Raw genomic sequence first — 15034 nt, forward strand, 5'->3', positions numbered from 1 at the left:
TTTATTATGATAATGCTTTATTAACTTAGGATCCACTAAAAAATCTCTTTGGGGTTTACAACTTTAAACCAACAAAGGTTTAGGGGCACCTGGCTAGCTCTATTGGAAGAGCAACAGATCTTGATCTCCGGGTTGTGTGCTTGAGCCCCAGGTAAGGTGTAGAGATTACTTTAAATAAATATATTTTTAAAAAAACAGGAAATTTCATAACTATACTGTAGAGCCTCTTACAATGTGTTGTGGGACATTCCAGGCAAAAATGAAATTTTATCTCAAGCTGGGGTCCTGTTTGCTTGAAAATTGGAGCCGTATTGAAGGCATTCAGAATAGGTTTTGTGTTTTGGGGGTTTTTTTACCTGCAGATTATTTATGGTTTTTATTTTCTCAAAGAAAGAGTAATAATTTTCTAAAAAGAAAAAGAAGAGAAAGAGTGATTAAAGCAAATTTGTTTCAATACAGTATTTTGCTCAAATTCACCCATATTTCCAATTTCTAATGAAATGACGAGCTAGATCAAATTCAAATTATGTAAATTTCTGTACCAAAAAAAGGAAATAATAAAAATTCTCTGAAAAGCTTCTGAGGTTTATAATTACTCCAGAAATAAGTAGGGACTTGCTTTTTTAACCCAGTTTGACAATTTCTGATTTTAACTGGCGTGTTTAGTCCATTTGCACATTATGTAATTATCAGTATAGTTAATTTAAGTCTCTAATATTGCTACTTATTTTCATTTTATATCTTCTCTTTTTTGTTAATCTGTTATGCCTTTCTTGCCTTCTTTTGGATTACTTGAATTTTTTTGGGGGGGGGTTGTTCCATTTTATCTACTGGCTTCTTAGCTATATCTCATCAATGTCCATTTACTGTCAATATTGCCACTATTCACACTTTACCTTTTATACCTGGCAGTGTCTGTTTTCCATTTTTCAATTCTCACTTTCCGCTTGACATTTTACACTCCACGCTTCACAGATGTAATAACCTTACAACAGTATAATTCTATTTACTCGCTCTCCTGCTTTTACAGACCTAATAATTGGAAAGGAGAAGGTAAAACTGCCTTGGTCAGACATTATTGCTTGTGTAGAGAACTCAAAAAGGTCCACAAAGAATTGAAAAAATAGCAGAGTTTAACAGGTAGCTGGATATAAGATTAATATATAAGTCAGATGTGTTTCTATTCACCAGCAGGAAACAGCTAGAAAACGTAATTAAAGAGAAGATTCAAAACTTGTGCAAGACTACTACAAAGGAAAGTTATTAATCTTCACTGAGATAGATTATCGGAGACCCAAATAAATGGTCTTGTTATTACTCTGCCCTTGCTACTTACTACATAGAAATGCATCTACTAACTCATGCTGTCTCCACCTTCCCAAAATACCTGGGGAAGAGAAGCAAGAGATTAAGAAGGGACTTGTCTCAGGGCGCCTGGGTGGCTCAGTTGGTTAAGCATTTGCCTTCAGCTCAGGTCATGATCTCGGGGTCCTGGGACTGAGCCCTGAGTTGGGCTCCCTGCTCAGTGGGGAGCCTGCTTCTCCCTCCCCCTCTGCCCCTCTCTCCCGTTTGTGTTTTCTCTCTCTCTCAAATTTTTTAAAAAAAGGGCACCTGGGTGGCTCCCTTGGTTAAGTGTCTGCCTTCATCTCAGGTAATGATCCCAGGTCCCCCCTCTCCCTCTGCTTCTCGCTCTCTCTCAAATAAATAAATTCTTTAAAAAATTAATTTTAAAAAAGCAAAGCATTAAAAAAAAAGGGGGGGTGGACTTGTCTCTGAGACCCTAGTTAGGAAAACCCACCCTCACCTCTGGACGTGAGAATAGATTACATTCGTAATCTGTGAAATTATTATGCTTAAGGCAAAAAATTATAAAGGCCTGATAAAAGTTCACTAATATAAAGAGATCAATAATGTCTCGGCTGTGGCCAAATAGCTTAGTGAGTTCTGGCTGCAATAACAAAATACCACAGACTAGGTGGTTTATAAACAGAATTTTCTTTCTCACAGTTCTGGAGGGTGGAAGTCTGAGACCGGGATGCTAGCACCGTCAAGTTGCAGCGAGGTCCCTCTTCCAGGCTGTGGAAGGCCAACTTCTCATTGTATCTTCACATGACAAAAAGAAGGTAAGAAGACTCTCTGAGCTCCCTTTTATGAGTGCACTAATCCCATTCATGAGAGCTCCACCCATGAATTAGCAGGTTCCTCCCTACTAATACCATCACATTATGGATTAGGATCTTAATATATGAATTATAGGGGAACACAAACATTTGGCTCATTGCACTAGGGTTTATAGAGCTGCTAACCCTTGGATTTGATGAATTTTAACAGTTTACCACATTCACAACACCATGCTTGATGTTAAAGTTGGATTCAAAATGTCCCTTATGCCCAAGAAGCTCAGGCTAATGTGTGTGGGAACTTGTGATACATATGTGTGTGCATAGAATGGCAACTGGGGAGGCCAGGGAAATATACAACCCAATTAAAATACCAGGCAGAAAGACAGTGCTAACTTTTTTCTTTTTAAAAAACAGCTGTTTTGTTATAAAATTAATGGTTATTGTACTGAATTTGGAAAAATATAAAGAAAAATGCATATTGATTGTGTTCTCATTACCCTCAAAGTAATATTTTTCTGTGCACTTTTACACAGATGCCTCTAAAGGCAAATCCATGTTTGTGTGGGCGGAGACTCTGTTCCTCTAGAATGTGGCATCAAGCAGTCCCGACACCTAGGCTCTCTGTGACCTCCTGCAGGAGCAGATGCTTAATTTCAGAGACAGCAATGCTGGAGCAGAAGTCCAGACATGTTTTCTAATCTTTATGAAACCCAGGACTGTGGAAGAAAACATGAATCTTCCCTGTAGATAGGCTTCTAATTTGTAAGTTCAGTCAGATGAATTCAGGCTCCCTGAAAGAGACGGCTGGAGAGAGAGTCCTGGAGGGGAATTCAAGGAGGTATAGTAGTCCTTTCTTTCTTTCTTTCTTTCTTTCTTTCTTTCTTTCTTTCTTTCTTTCTTCCTTCCTTCCTTCCTTCCTTCCTTCCTTCCTTTTTCTCTCTCTCTCTTTCTTTCTTTCTTTCTTTCTTTCTTTCTTTCTCTCTCTCTCTCTCTCTCTTTCTTTCTTTCTTTCTTTCTTTCTTTCTTTCTTTCTTTCTTTCTTTCTTTCTTTCTTTCTTTCTTTCTTTCTTTCTTTCTTCCCAGCAAGCTGTAGCCCAACATGGCTTTTGAACTCAAGACCCCAAGAACAGGAGTCTCATACTCTTCTGACTGAGCCAGCCATGTGCCCCAGAAGGTATAATAGTCCTGAGGGGTGGAGAGATTGAGCTTCAGCAATCGAACATTGGAGCAAACAGGTACAAGGACAGTGTGAGTTTGGGCTTGACCATCTCCTGAGCTCTCCTTTGCACCTTCCTTCAAGAGCCTGCATGCTCTGGATATGAGAGCTGTGAGATAGAAGAAAGTGAGGTAGGAGAGTGAGGTTCTTCTGTCATGGAGTCAAAGAATGAATCTCATGGACAAGGGAGAGTGAGTAAAGCAATAGAGTTTTATTAAACAAGGATATAGAGAGGGGCGCCTGGGTGGCTCAGTCATTAAGCATCTGCCTTCAGCTCCAGGTGTGATCCACAGTCCTGGGATCGAGCCCCACATCAGGCTCCTCCACTGGGAGTCTGCTTCTTCCTCTCCCACTCCCCCTGTGTGTGTTCCCTCTCTCGATGGCTGTCTCTCTCTCTGTCAAATAAATAAATAAAAATCTTAAAAAAAAAAAAAAAGGATATAGAGAAAGCTCTCAGGCCTGAGAGGGATCTGGACAGGGTTGCCAATATAGGCCTCCACTGACAGTCTTTTATTTAGAACTGACCAGGGAGCTTGTGACCTTATCGTTCTTGTGATGGCTTGAGTAAGGACTAGTGATGACATCTTCAATGGCTTACTTGTTTTTAGGGTCTGATTATACTTTGTTGGTCAGAGGTGACTGTCATAAAAAAGACACCCTTCCCCCCCTCCGCCACCCTGACATCTAGGGCAGAGTGGTCTAGTGTGTTCCCTTATCTCTGTTTTCCTTAGACCTCCGCATTTTTGGGATTCCTGTGAGCCTGATCCCGTAAACCCCCTAGCTGTCTCTCCCTACCTAGCCCCCCCATCCCTTACTCAAAAGTACTGTTTCCTACTGCTGCAGGGACCTACAGTTCTCCTGTGGAATCAGACAAGCTTCTCACCTACCAGGGAAGAGAGAAAAGGATCAGTATGTACTGGTCTGGATAGACTGGTGGCCACACAGGAAAGGGCAGGGACCAGACCCTTGAGCAAACTGTGACAATAGGTCACAAGGTAAAAGCAGATGATATTGAGCGGAAGGGATGTGAAGTGCTGATTAAATGAGAGTCTTTTTTCTCCCGTCCTCTAGGAAACCACAAGGTAAAAATTGGAGAGGGGAGTCAGAGTGAAGTGTGGATCGTCCACATGAGGGGTCTCAGAGCACTGGGGTTTTGTGTATTATTTCACATGTAACATTTATCCTCATCGGTGGTTGAAGTGAGGAAAAATATGTGCATAACCCTACTCATCATACATTCCTTTAGAAAAACAATGTCATGTCATATAGGCTATTGCCTTCTGTGCTTTATTCACACCAGGCAGGTGGTGGTTTGTGAGGATAAGCAGCTCAGTCACAGAGGGGGAAAAGCTACATTTGTATATAGGATACAGTAGGAGTAATTTATGAACTATAGTATAAGGATAAGATGATTACATAAATAACCTACAAATTATGTGAAACAAAACCAGTTCTGTAAGTTAGATATACCTGGAATGCCATGTGAGTTCAAAACATGAAGACAACAAACATGGTTAAGGAAATCAGGATAAGGGGCACCTGGGTGGCACAGTCGGTTAAGCATCTGATTCTTGGTTTCAGCACAGGTCCTGCTCTCGGGGGTTTTAGGACTGAGCCCTGCATCAGGCTCCATGATCAGTGCAGAGTCTGCTTATCCCTCTCCCTCCCTGCTCTGCCCCTCACCACGCATGCTCTCTCTCTGTGTCTCTAAAATAAATAAATAAAATCTTTAAAAAAAGAAAGAAAATCTGGATAAGCTTTGAGCTGGAGATGATACTTAAGGCTTCACCTACCAGCAGAATTTGAACAGGCTGAAATTGCAAAGGAACTCCGGATGGAGAGAATGGCAAGAGGAAAGATACAGTGGAAGAAAGCCAAAGGGCACGTACAAATGGTAACAGACATTGCTTTTTGAGGTGTAGATATCTCAAGATGGTGACTTCTAGCAGTTAGGAATTTTTCTAGAGGTATAGAATTGGGTTTCTTCTGTGTTGAGATGGTGGTTGACACAAAGGAGGAAAATACCTACAGAAAAATGATGAGACCTGAAGATAGAATTTTGAGGATCACCTCGAAATCAAAGGAGAGAAAATATTCAACAAGAGAAAGAAAAAAACAAAAGTCATGGGAGAATTGGGAGGACAGTACAGTATACCTAAAGATGAGGGACCACAGTATATAAGGAAGGTGGTGAGCTGTGAAAGATGAACACCAAGAAAAGGCAACTTGCTGAGGCAGTTAGAGGTTGACTGGTCTCAAAATATGAAGGGGTTGATGAGGAAGTCAACTGAGTGAGGGCAGTATTGTTCCTTAGACTCAAGTGCAGTCTCCCTGTGACCTCTTGATATGTCTCACTCAAGCTCCTTCAGCTGGAGTGGAGGGAGGATCCCTTCTCAAGAAGGAATGCCTGCGTACAGGCCTCTCAACTTCGGGGTACGCAACTAAATTTATTCCTAAAAAGCTAAAGGAAGAGGCTGACACTCAATTCAGAGTCCTTGTAAATAGGTACGTGGAGCTTGGTGTCTTTTAGTCCTGAAACAATAGCAAGGTTAGTTTTGAGAGATTTAAGAGAGAGGTGTAATATAGCAGTAAACAATTGTAGATGTTTCCTAATCTAAAAGATATATTATATTTGGAATAGTACTGCATCTTTCATGATTGTTTATTAAACCATTCCCATTTTTGCAAGCAGTTGAAAAACAGGTATTTGTTAATATTTAGTTTTGCCTTTAGTATCTTTTGATTCTGTCTTTAGCATTAAAGAGTCAGTATTATAGAAAGATCTATAGCGTGCTCAAAAGTAACAAACTTAAACTGTCCTCTTTTGCAGGGAAGTCTTTAAGAAAAGAAAAAGAAATCGTCCCAACTTGGTCGCTACGATTTGAGTTAAATTTTAAAATTTAGATTAGTGGGGGCGCCTGGGTGGCTCAGTGATTAAACGTCTGCCTTTGGCTTGGGTCGTGATCCAGAGTCCGGGGGTCCGGCTCACTTCTCAGCAGGCAGTGAGAAGTGAGCTTCTCCCTCTCTCTTTGCTCTTCCCCCTACTGGTGTTCTCTCTCTCTTGCATGCTCGCTCACTCTCTCTCTCAAATAAATTTTAAAAAAACTTTTAAAAAATTAGATTAATAATATGGGGTGCTTGGCTGGCTCAGTGGGTGGAGCATGTGACTCTTGATCTCAGAGTTGTAAGTTCTAGCTCCTATACGTTGGGTATAGAGATTACTTAAAAAAATAATAATAAAATCTTTTTAAAAAGTTAGATTACTAATAAATGTAGCTCACTAATACACAAAATAAAATAGATGAAACCTGATTTATTACCTAAATCAAAAAGCTAGCGGACACAAAAAGTTAAAAAGTTCAATTTAAATTTAATGAAACAGAGGAGTCTCTGAAACAGAGAAGGCATCTTTGGGTGATGTGTAAAAATAGGAAAGCTTTCCTAAAGAACATATTACCTGAACATATGAAAAGATTTACAGTAGAGGGAGCTGTGGTAAAGAGAGGGATATGCTTAAATTTAGTTTTCCAGAAGTCCATATGGACATTTAAAATTAGAATTATCAAGCCAAAAAAATATTATTTTATATAATGTCAGAAACTTCTACAACAAGCATCTGGAGAAATCTTTATTTTTAGAAGTATCAAGCATTACATTGGTTGCTTTGGCAGTAGTTATCCTTGGAGATTACACGCTCCATTTCTTCTCCCAAACTCATCTATCAGCAAGATCCTCCTCTCCTGGGGATAAGAGAAGAGGCAGAGAAAAGATAAAAGTGTTTTTTTTCCCCATACTATTCTAGAAATTCCTTCCCCTCTAGGACACAAAATCCTAGGGAAAAGCAGTGTTCCCCTAAAACCTTGACTATAGGGTGACCAGACATTCTGGTTTGCTGGGGACAGTCACACTTTACAGACATTGTCCTCAAGTGATTATTAGGAGTATTGCCTTTTAATTCTCAAAACTGCCCCAATTCAGACAATAAATTATATGGACACCCGACATCCATAGCAATTGCCCTGTGTCTCCTCAGGAGACACATAATACCAACAATGAAAATCTCAAAGACCATACTTTCAAGGATCATTTCTAGTTTGTTACTAGAGAAGTTTCTCTGAATGTGTTGAGCACCGGAAACTTCCAGGAAGAGGTGCAGCATTCTCTCCTGAGCGTGAAGCTCCTTCTTGATGTTGCTTCTGCAACCGCCATTAACATGGATATTGGTTGGTTCTTCCCTTCCTTTGGGAGAGCAAGAGGGAGAGGATGCAGTCTGAGCGGAAGGAAGGAAGGAAGGAAGGAAGGAAGGAAGGAAGGAAGGGAGGGAGGAAGAAAAGTTATTATAAAACTTTCTACTTAGCCGACAAAATGGAGGAATATGAAATTGCAAAGAAAAAAATTGTAAAATCAAACATGCCATAAAATTGATGAATTCAATTAGATATGATACTTTGATTAACTTTATATGTGAGTTGGTTTAAACTGCTTAGAAATATGTAGTTTTTATATATTTTTAAGTTTAACTGTAGAATTATCAGCCATCTTCAGTAAACGGATTTGTACTTTTTTTACTTTTTCTTCCAATGAGGGAGAAGGTCTCATCTAATCATTAGTTCAAGCTAATGAGTACACTGAAATAGTTCATCTATTTTTAAGAGAATATAATGTAGAAAATAGACCAAAATTCCTGTTCTGGATTAATAACTCCCAATACTACTCCCACCCCCACTCAATTCCACTTAAATTTTTTTAAAAAGTTTTAAAAATTAAGTTTTAGAAAATCTTAGTAGGTTTTATAAATTTTTTTCAAGTGCAGGAGCCCCTGGCTGGGTCAGTCAGTGGAGTGTGCAACTCTTAATCTTGTGAGTTCAAGCCCCACATTGGGTCTAGCAACTACTTCAGAAAATTTTTTTTCAGGGGCGCCTGGGTGGCACAGCGGTTGGGCGTCTGCCTTCAGCTCAGGGCGTGATCCCGGCGATCTGGGATCGAGCCCCACATCAGGCTCTTCTGCTATGAGCCTGCTTCTTCCTCTCCCACTCCCCCTGCTTGTGTTCCCTCTCTCGCTGGCTGTCTCTATCTCTGTCAAATAAATAAATAAAATCTTTAAAAAAAAAAAAAAGAAAAGAAAATTTTTTTTCAAGTGCCTCAGTATGGAAACCAGAAATGAATGAGAAATAAAATGAATAAATGCCATAATTGATTATATTCTTAGGAGCCAACAAGGGATAAGGAAATAAATAGGTGGTGGGTGGAGAAAGATTAGTGAAGCATATTTTTCAAGGAGTTTACAATCTAGTGGATGAAATAAGCGTAGAAAACAATGTGGCATAATAAATTATATTTCAGAATAACATTGACATTTAAAATGGATGAGTATTACAGTAGAAAGAATTTTTTAAATACAGAGAAATGGAGTGACTACATTCTAATTAAATCATAGCAGATGATAGACTTACTTGATTTAAGTACCAGAAGAGAAGAAACTTCTATTTTTATTTTATAATGAATTCACGTACCAAAAAATGTATTGGGGAAAAAAATTCATATTAGAATTGAAGTCAAAGACAGACCTAGTTTAAAATGCAAAAGACTCGTTTGTAGAAAAATATGTCTGATAAAAAGAACAAAATGAACAAAAAACATGGAGCCAAATGATAAATGAAAAATGCTTAACAAAAGTGTTAACAAAAGGTTTCATAATTGCCTTTCAAAGTATTATAATTTTTAAAAGAGCTAGAAAAATGAGCCTGCTGATAAAAGAGTAGGGAATTGAAAATATTGGCTAAAAAGGAGCTATAAAAATAAATAATTTTTCTGTATTGCCTTTTAACAAGACAATTAAAGGAAATGTGCGATTAAGGAGTAACGATGTCTTTACATAAGGCTATGAGGGAAAGGAAGAGAAAAGTACATTGAATGCCAGGGGAAAAAGCATTACTTTAACAGTACTAAAGGAGCTTGTGATGAGTCTACTGATGCATTTAGAGCCGACTGACAAATGAGGGTACCCTCCCTGAATTACTGTAGTAGCCTTGTACAAGTCTCTTGCCTTGTTCTCTTGCTTTGCCCAGTCTGGTTGCAACACAGCAACCACAAAGTCCTGTTAAAAACTTTTCAGGTCATGCTACTCTTCTGCTCAAAGTTCTTAAGTGATCCCATGCCCCTCAGAGTACAGATTAAGGTTTTACAGCACCCTAGAAGGCCCTGTATGATTTGGTCACAGTTTCCTCTCTGACTTCCTTTCCTGTCTCTTTCCGCTAGACTTCTCTCTGGTCACACCGGCATCCTTGAAGTCCCTGCAACAGACCAGGCCTCCCTCAGAGCCTTTGCTCCAGCATCCATCAACGCATGACCCAGGGCTCTCTGTAAGTCCTTAGGATGCTTTCATGGGATCTAAATGGTCGAGAATAAAACAAAAGCTCTTTGGGGTCCTTAACATATTTTAAGAGTATAAAAGAGTCCTGAGACCAAGACATTGAGAATCATTGCTCTAGTTAATTCCTTCCAGTGCCCTGGCCTCAGATATCTGCCCGCTTTTTCCTCCACCTTCTTCAAGACTTTGCTTGTCCTTCACTCTCCTGGTAAGGCCTACCCTGACCACCTCCTCCCAATCCCAGACTTCTCATTCTCCCTTACATTTTTCTCTCTTCCACGGCATTTATTACCCTACAACATCCATATAATTTACTTAAATATCATATTTATTGTCTCTACAACTGTATAATATGAGCTTCAAAAGGGTGAACTTCATATCGGTTTTGTTCACTAATACATCCTAAGAGCATAGAAGAGTACGTGATACATAGTAGATGTTTCCTGAATAAATGAATATTGAAGAATTGATAAAAATATATTTCCAATACACTTATTGTGATGAGCATTGCATACTATATAGAATTACTAAATCACTATGTTTTATACCTGAAACTAATATATTATACATCAACTATACTACAATAATAAAAATTTTTTAAATATGTATTTCCAAGACATATTGAGGTAGTGGCTTTACAAAATGCAGCAAACATACATTCATCACAATTTAATAAATTATTGGGGGAAAAACATCTAAAGAACAAATAATAATAAAAGTAGTGTAAAGACTGCAACTTTATCTGGTAAACCCATGGCAGAAGAAAAGAAATCTTTGAAACATTTTGTATCAGTAATTCTATGCTCCAGTCTAAAAATGACACACTCCACTGCCATCATCACTCATTACTCATTAGCTAGAACTAGTCACATGGCCCCACCCAACCAAAAAGAGACCAAAAGTACACTCCTACCATTTATCTGAAGGCAGGAACCTGAAAATATTTGACAAATAAGACTACTATGTGATGAATTGTGTTTCAAATTTGATAAATCAATTCAATAACCAAGATTAATAAAATTTCATGTGAAATTAGTTCAGAATATACAATGATTGTAAAAAGTAAAGAAATTCCGGTTTCATTATGAATGATAAATGGCTTAATCTTGCCTTATATAGCAGAAAATAGGTGACAATATATTACATTAATCGTAATGAACTTTATTAATGGTTTGGACTTGGGAGCATTTCATTCATTCCTCACATCTTGTGTTCCTTCTTTGCTTCCTTCCTTTTCCTTCCCTCTTCCTTCTTTCAGCAAATATTTGTTGAACCATTCTATATACAGCTAATGATGCTAGGTGATGGGGATGCAACAGTGAGTAGACAAGATTCTCGCCCCCCTCAGAATTTATGGGGGAACACTGGCAAAAAAGAGGTAGGCAGAATTTTAAAATCAAAATAGTTATAGATGGTGATAAATATTATAATGGAGATAAACATTTGATAAAGAATAACTGGGATAGTCAGAAAAATCTTTGTAAATTGATATTTAAGATGAGATGTATATAGACTGTGAAGGAGCTAGTTTTGCAAAGATTCCGAGAAAGAGAATTCCAGACACATGGGATATGTGCAAAAGTTCTGGCATGACTGAGAAATCGCAAGGAGTCCTGTATGGTTTGCACCAGAGAGGAAGGAAGAGAGAAGTGAGAGACAAAGTTGGAGAGCCGAGCAGAGATCAAACCATGCAGGGCTTTGTTGACAAAGGCAATAGGTTTAGATTTTATTCTAAAAGTAATAAAAAGTCATGAAAGGGTTTTAAGCAGGAAATTAACAGGATTTCTTTCACGTTTTTAAAAAATTACATTGGCTTCTGGGAGAAAAAAGGATGGATGGGGGAACTGTTAGAAAGTTAAATGCAGAAATCTGGTTGGTTTTGATTAACCTTAGATAACAGAGAAGGAGAGAAAGAAATAGGGTCAACACATATTTAATAAGAAAGCCAACAAGATTTCCTGCTGGGTTGGAAGGAATCAAGGACCTTGAGTATAATGTCTTTTGCTTCTTCTGGTTTGTAGTGTAATATTCTTTATCCACGGGATATTGCTTACCTTTGGAGGTATTTAAGGCTGAGGTTTAAGTTGGGTGCAGCTGTGATTTGACTTCTCTGGTCTCATGGTAGTGACCCCCGGGTGACTGAGTCTCATCGGCTGCTGGTCCAGATCACTGCTCTAGGTCTGTCTGAGTTTCCTACTTGATCCAAGTCTCTTCTTAAATCCTGGCCGCTAGGCTTCTTGTTCTGTTAAGGTGACTCCTTCTGGCAAGCTCTCTAGTCAGATGCTCAATAACCTGGGGTCAGTGTATATCACACAGGATCAGAGACAGCCCAGGAAAGCTACCTGACCACAGTTCACTTTTAGGTGACTGTGTTTGAAATTGGTATATGGCAGCCAGCATGTTTGCTGCCTCCAAGAATCTCAAATAGTGAAAGGAGGACAGAGTACCTCTACTCTCAGTGTTCTCACTTAAAGAATGTTCAGCTCTAGGCCAGAGCCAAAACTCACGGAGGGGTAAGTACAGAGACATCTGCTCCCTTCATTCTCACTTTCTTACTCTCTTCTTTGCATTATTCCCCACAGTTCAAAAAGGACTGTGTTTTATCCCAGAGAAGGCCTGGTGATCGTAGGTAGGAATGACATCTCTCCATCATGGGAGAACAGCTTAGCGGAGTCCATCAAGCTAACATGTCTATGATCTTGCTGCACAATTCAAATTTATATATCAAAAGCAGAATTTTAATTTATTCTATTTGCACTTCTCATATAACAAATTTTAGATGCATCTGACACAGAGGGAAGCCTCCTTAAAACCAAGATGAAAGTCATGAGCTCGGAAAAGCAAAAAAGAAAATTATACCATTAATTTTTAAAAAGTACTCATAATTATTATCTGAATCGATCAATCTTCATATCCAACTTACAAGTTCAGTGATCTTATTATTCCCATTTTAGAGAAGAAACTGATACTCATGAAGATCTTTTTACTTTTTAACTTATAGCACAAATTACCAAATTACATTATTGGGACTCCAACCCTTCTATCTACAAAACTCATGTTAAAATGCCTTCTCTTGACATTTTTGTAGCTAATACTTCTAAAGAGAGGGAAATAAAAGCCAAGGATTCCAGCACAGGGTGTAATACAGACGTAGGCAAATCAACTTAAAATCTACATTCTAACAAAAGCCCAAAAAATCAAATAATCGGAAACAGAATCAAGTAATATATTGCTTAGGAATGATGTAAGAAAGCCACAGAGCAGAAAGCAAGCTGGCATTGTTCTGGGCATATGTTCAAGCGTTATGATCCACCCCAAATCTCAGTAGCTTAATATAACAAAAAGTTATTTTTTGTTCCCATTACACCTGCCATAGGAGTTGGCAAACTTCCTGCTCCACACAGAGATCCACACGGAGCTGGAGCTGCCATCTTGTTAGCTGCACCGTCCTGGGTAGGCACCTTCCTCGGTATTTTGTGAGGGGTAGAGAAAAACTTGAGCAACTTACATGGGCTTTTGACTACCTCAGCCTGCAGATAATCCACTTATGTCCACTAAGATTTCACTGGTCAGAGCTAGTCCCATTGCAAGGGGGCCGGGAAATGTAGAAGAGCAAATGGAATGCTTGCCCTGCCTCTGTCACAGCCCTATGAACCTGATCCACACATCCAGCACTTAGCCCTCCTAATTCCAGATCTTTCATTTTCAAGGTTGCTTTTTAGGTTCAGAATAAATGTTATCCTCATTTTGGAGACTGCTTTACATTTTGTGATTGGGGAAGAATATTGCAAGATCTTTATAAATCTTTATTAAAGACAAAGTTACAGTTCTAAGATCATTGCAGGTAATCTATTTTCTTTTTAATGAAGCAGTGTTTATGGCATGAGAACACATCTTCTCTTACCCACATTAGGAATAAGATACCATGCGGGTAGAAGGGTGGCGTCTCTAGTGATTGTGTGCTTTCTGTCCCCACAACTTGCCTGTGACCACTTGGCCTTTCTTCTGGTTTAAATACGCAAGAGTGACTTAAAAAGTCAAGCACCTTGCTTTTCAGTTATAACTGATAGGTTTCCATTTACAAAATTCCCTATTACATTACAATATGTTGAAAAGAGAAATCTGCAAATTTGAATATGAACACAGAGTACCTAAAACCTGTAATGAGTAAATTGTTAGCTTTAGGAAATGTAAGGAAGTAGCACCATCTGGTGGGTAAGAAGGAAAGAATGTGGAAAATTACCAAATGTGTAATTGTGGGCACTTTTAAAAATTATTCTTGCCATAGACATAATCAGATTTTCAAATGAGAGCTTTTTGGGAGCTTTAGAATGGAGACCTGAGGAATGAAATCCTCCTCTGAGAAAACAGGGACAAAAACAAGGTGTGTGCCTTTTCGTGTTACCATTTCTGGATGATGGTTGTTCACGTGAAACCCAGGTCAATTAAAGCAGCCTTGGTCATGATGAGAGGGTTATTTACAACCTGAGACCATTATCCTCAAAGAGCCTAGTATCTTGGTAATTTTAGATAGTTTACACATGCCAGGCCAAGGCACTGAGTACAGGCCTCCAATTCACTTGGCATTTATTAGTAAAGGGCCAGCAGGGGGCCCTTCACACCTGTTTGTTGGTGAGTACCAGCCGTTCATGTTGAGTTTTTTTGTTGTTTGTTTGTTTGTTGTTTTTTTTTTTTTTTTTGACAAAGGCAAGAGAAAAGTTTTCAGCTTTTCAGTTTTGAAGTATTGGTGCCCCATTTACATAGCTGACACTTTCTCACAACTTGAAGATTTGTTTCCTTGAGAGATTAAGTTTGGAATTCAATTTGGCCATTGTTGAAAGGTGAACTTAGTTAAATAGAGCAACAATGTAACGAATCTGTGCTGGAGTCCTACCCTGATACTTTCATCCCGCATTTTCTGTGATTTCAGCAACAAAAAGAGAATGGTAGACTTTTCCCTAGGGAGGAAAGGGTACAAGGATAGTTACAGCAGATAGATGTTAAAACCTAGTGTAACATGCTGTCCATCCATTTATCATTGAGCCTCATCAAGCGGCCTTCTTTAAGGTCTCTTTTGGTTGACTTTCCCCCCATGCATATCAAAACCATATGCATTTTTTAAAGATTTTATTTATTAATTTGAGAGACAACAAGAGAGAGAGAGAGAGAGCAAGAAAGAGAGCACAGAGGGAGAGGGAGAAGCAGGCTCCTCGCTGAGCAGGGAGCCTGAAGTGGGACTCCATCCCAGGACCCCGGGATAATGACCTGAGCTGAAGGCAGAAGCTTAACCAACTGAGCCACCCAGGCACCCTGAACCATATGTAT

General features: G+C 38.9%; 1 non-coding gene across 1 annotated transcript; it reads left to right on the forward strand.

Annotated features, from left to right (window-relative positions):
* The first annotated feature begins 7403 nt into the window (after positions 1-7403).
* LOC123789710 (small nucleolar RNA U3) lies at positions 7404-7618 on the forward strand. Its single transcript, XR_006778877.2, has one exon. It is a non-coding gene; the product is annotated as a small nucleolar RNA U3 (small nucleolar RNA).
* Positions 7619-15034: the final 7416 nt, after the last annotated feature.

This window comes from Ursus americanus, chromosome 3, assembly GCF_024610735.1.
Source record: "Ursus americanus isolate L20-20 chromosome 3, mUrsAme1.1.p, whole genome shotgun sequence".
In the NCBI taxonomy this organism is placed as follows: Eukaryota; Metazoa; Chordata; class Mammalia; order Carnivora; family Ursidae; genus Ursus; species Ursus americanus.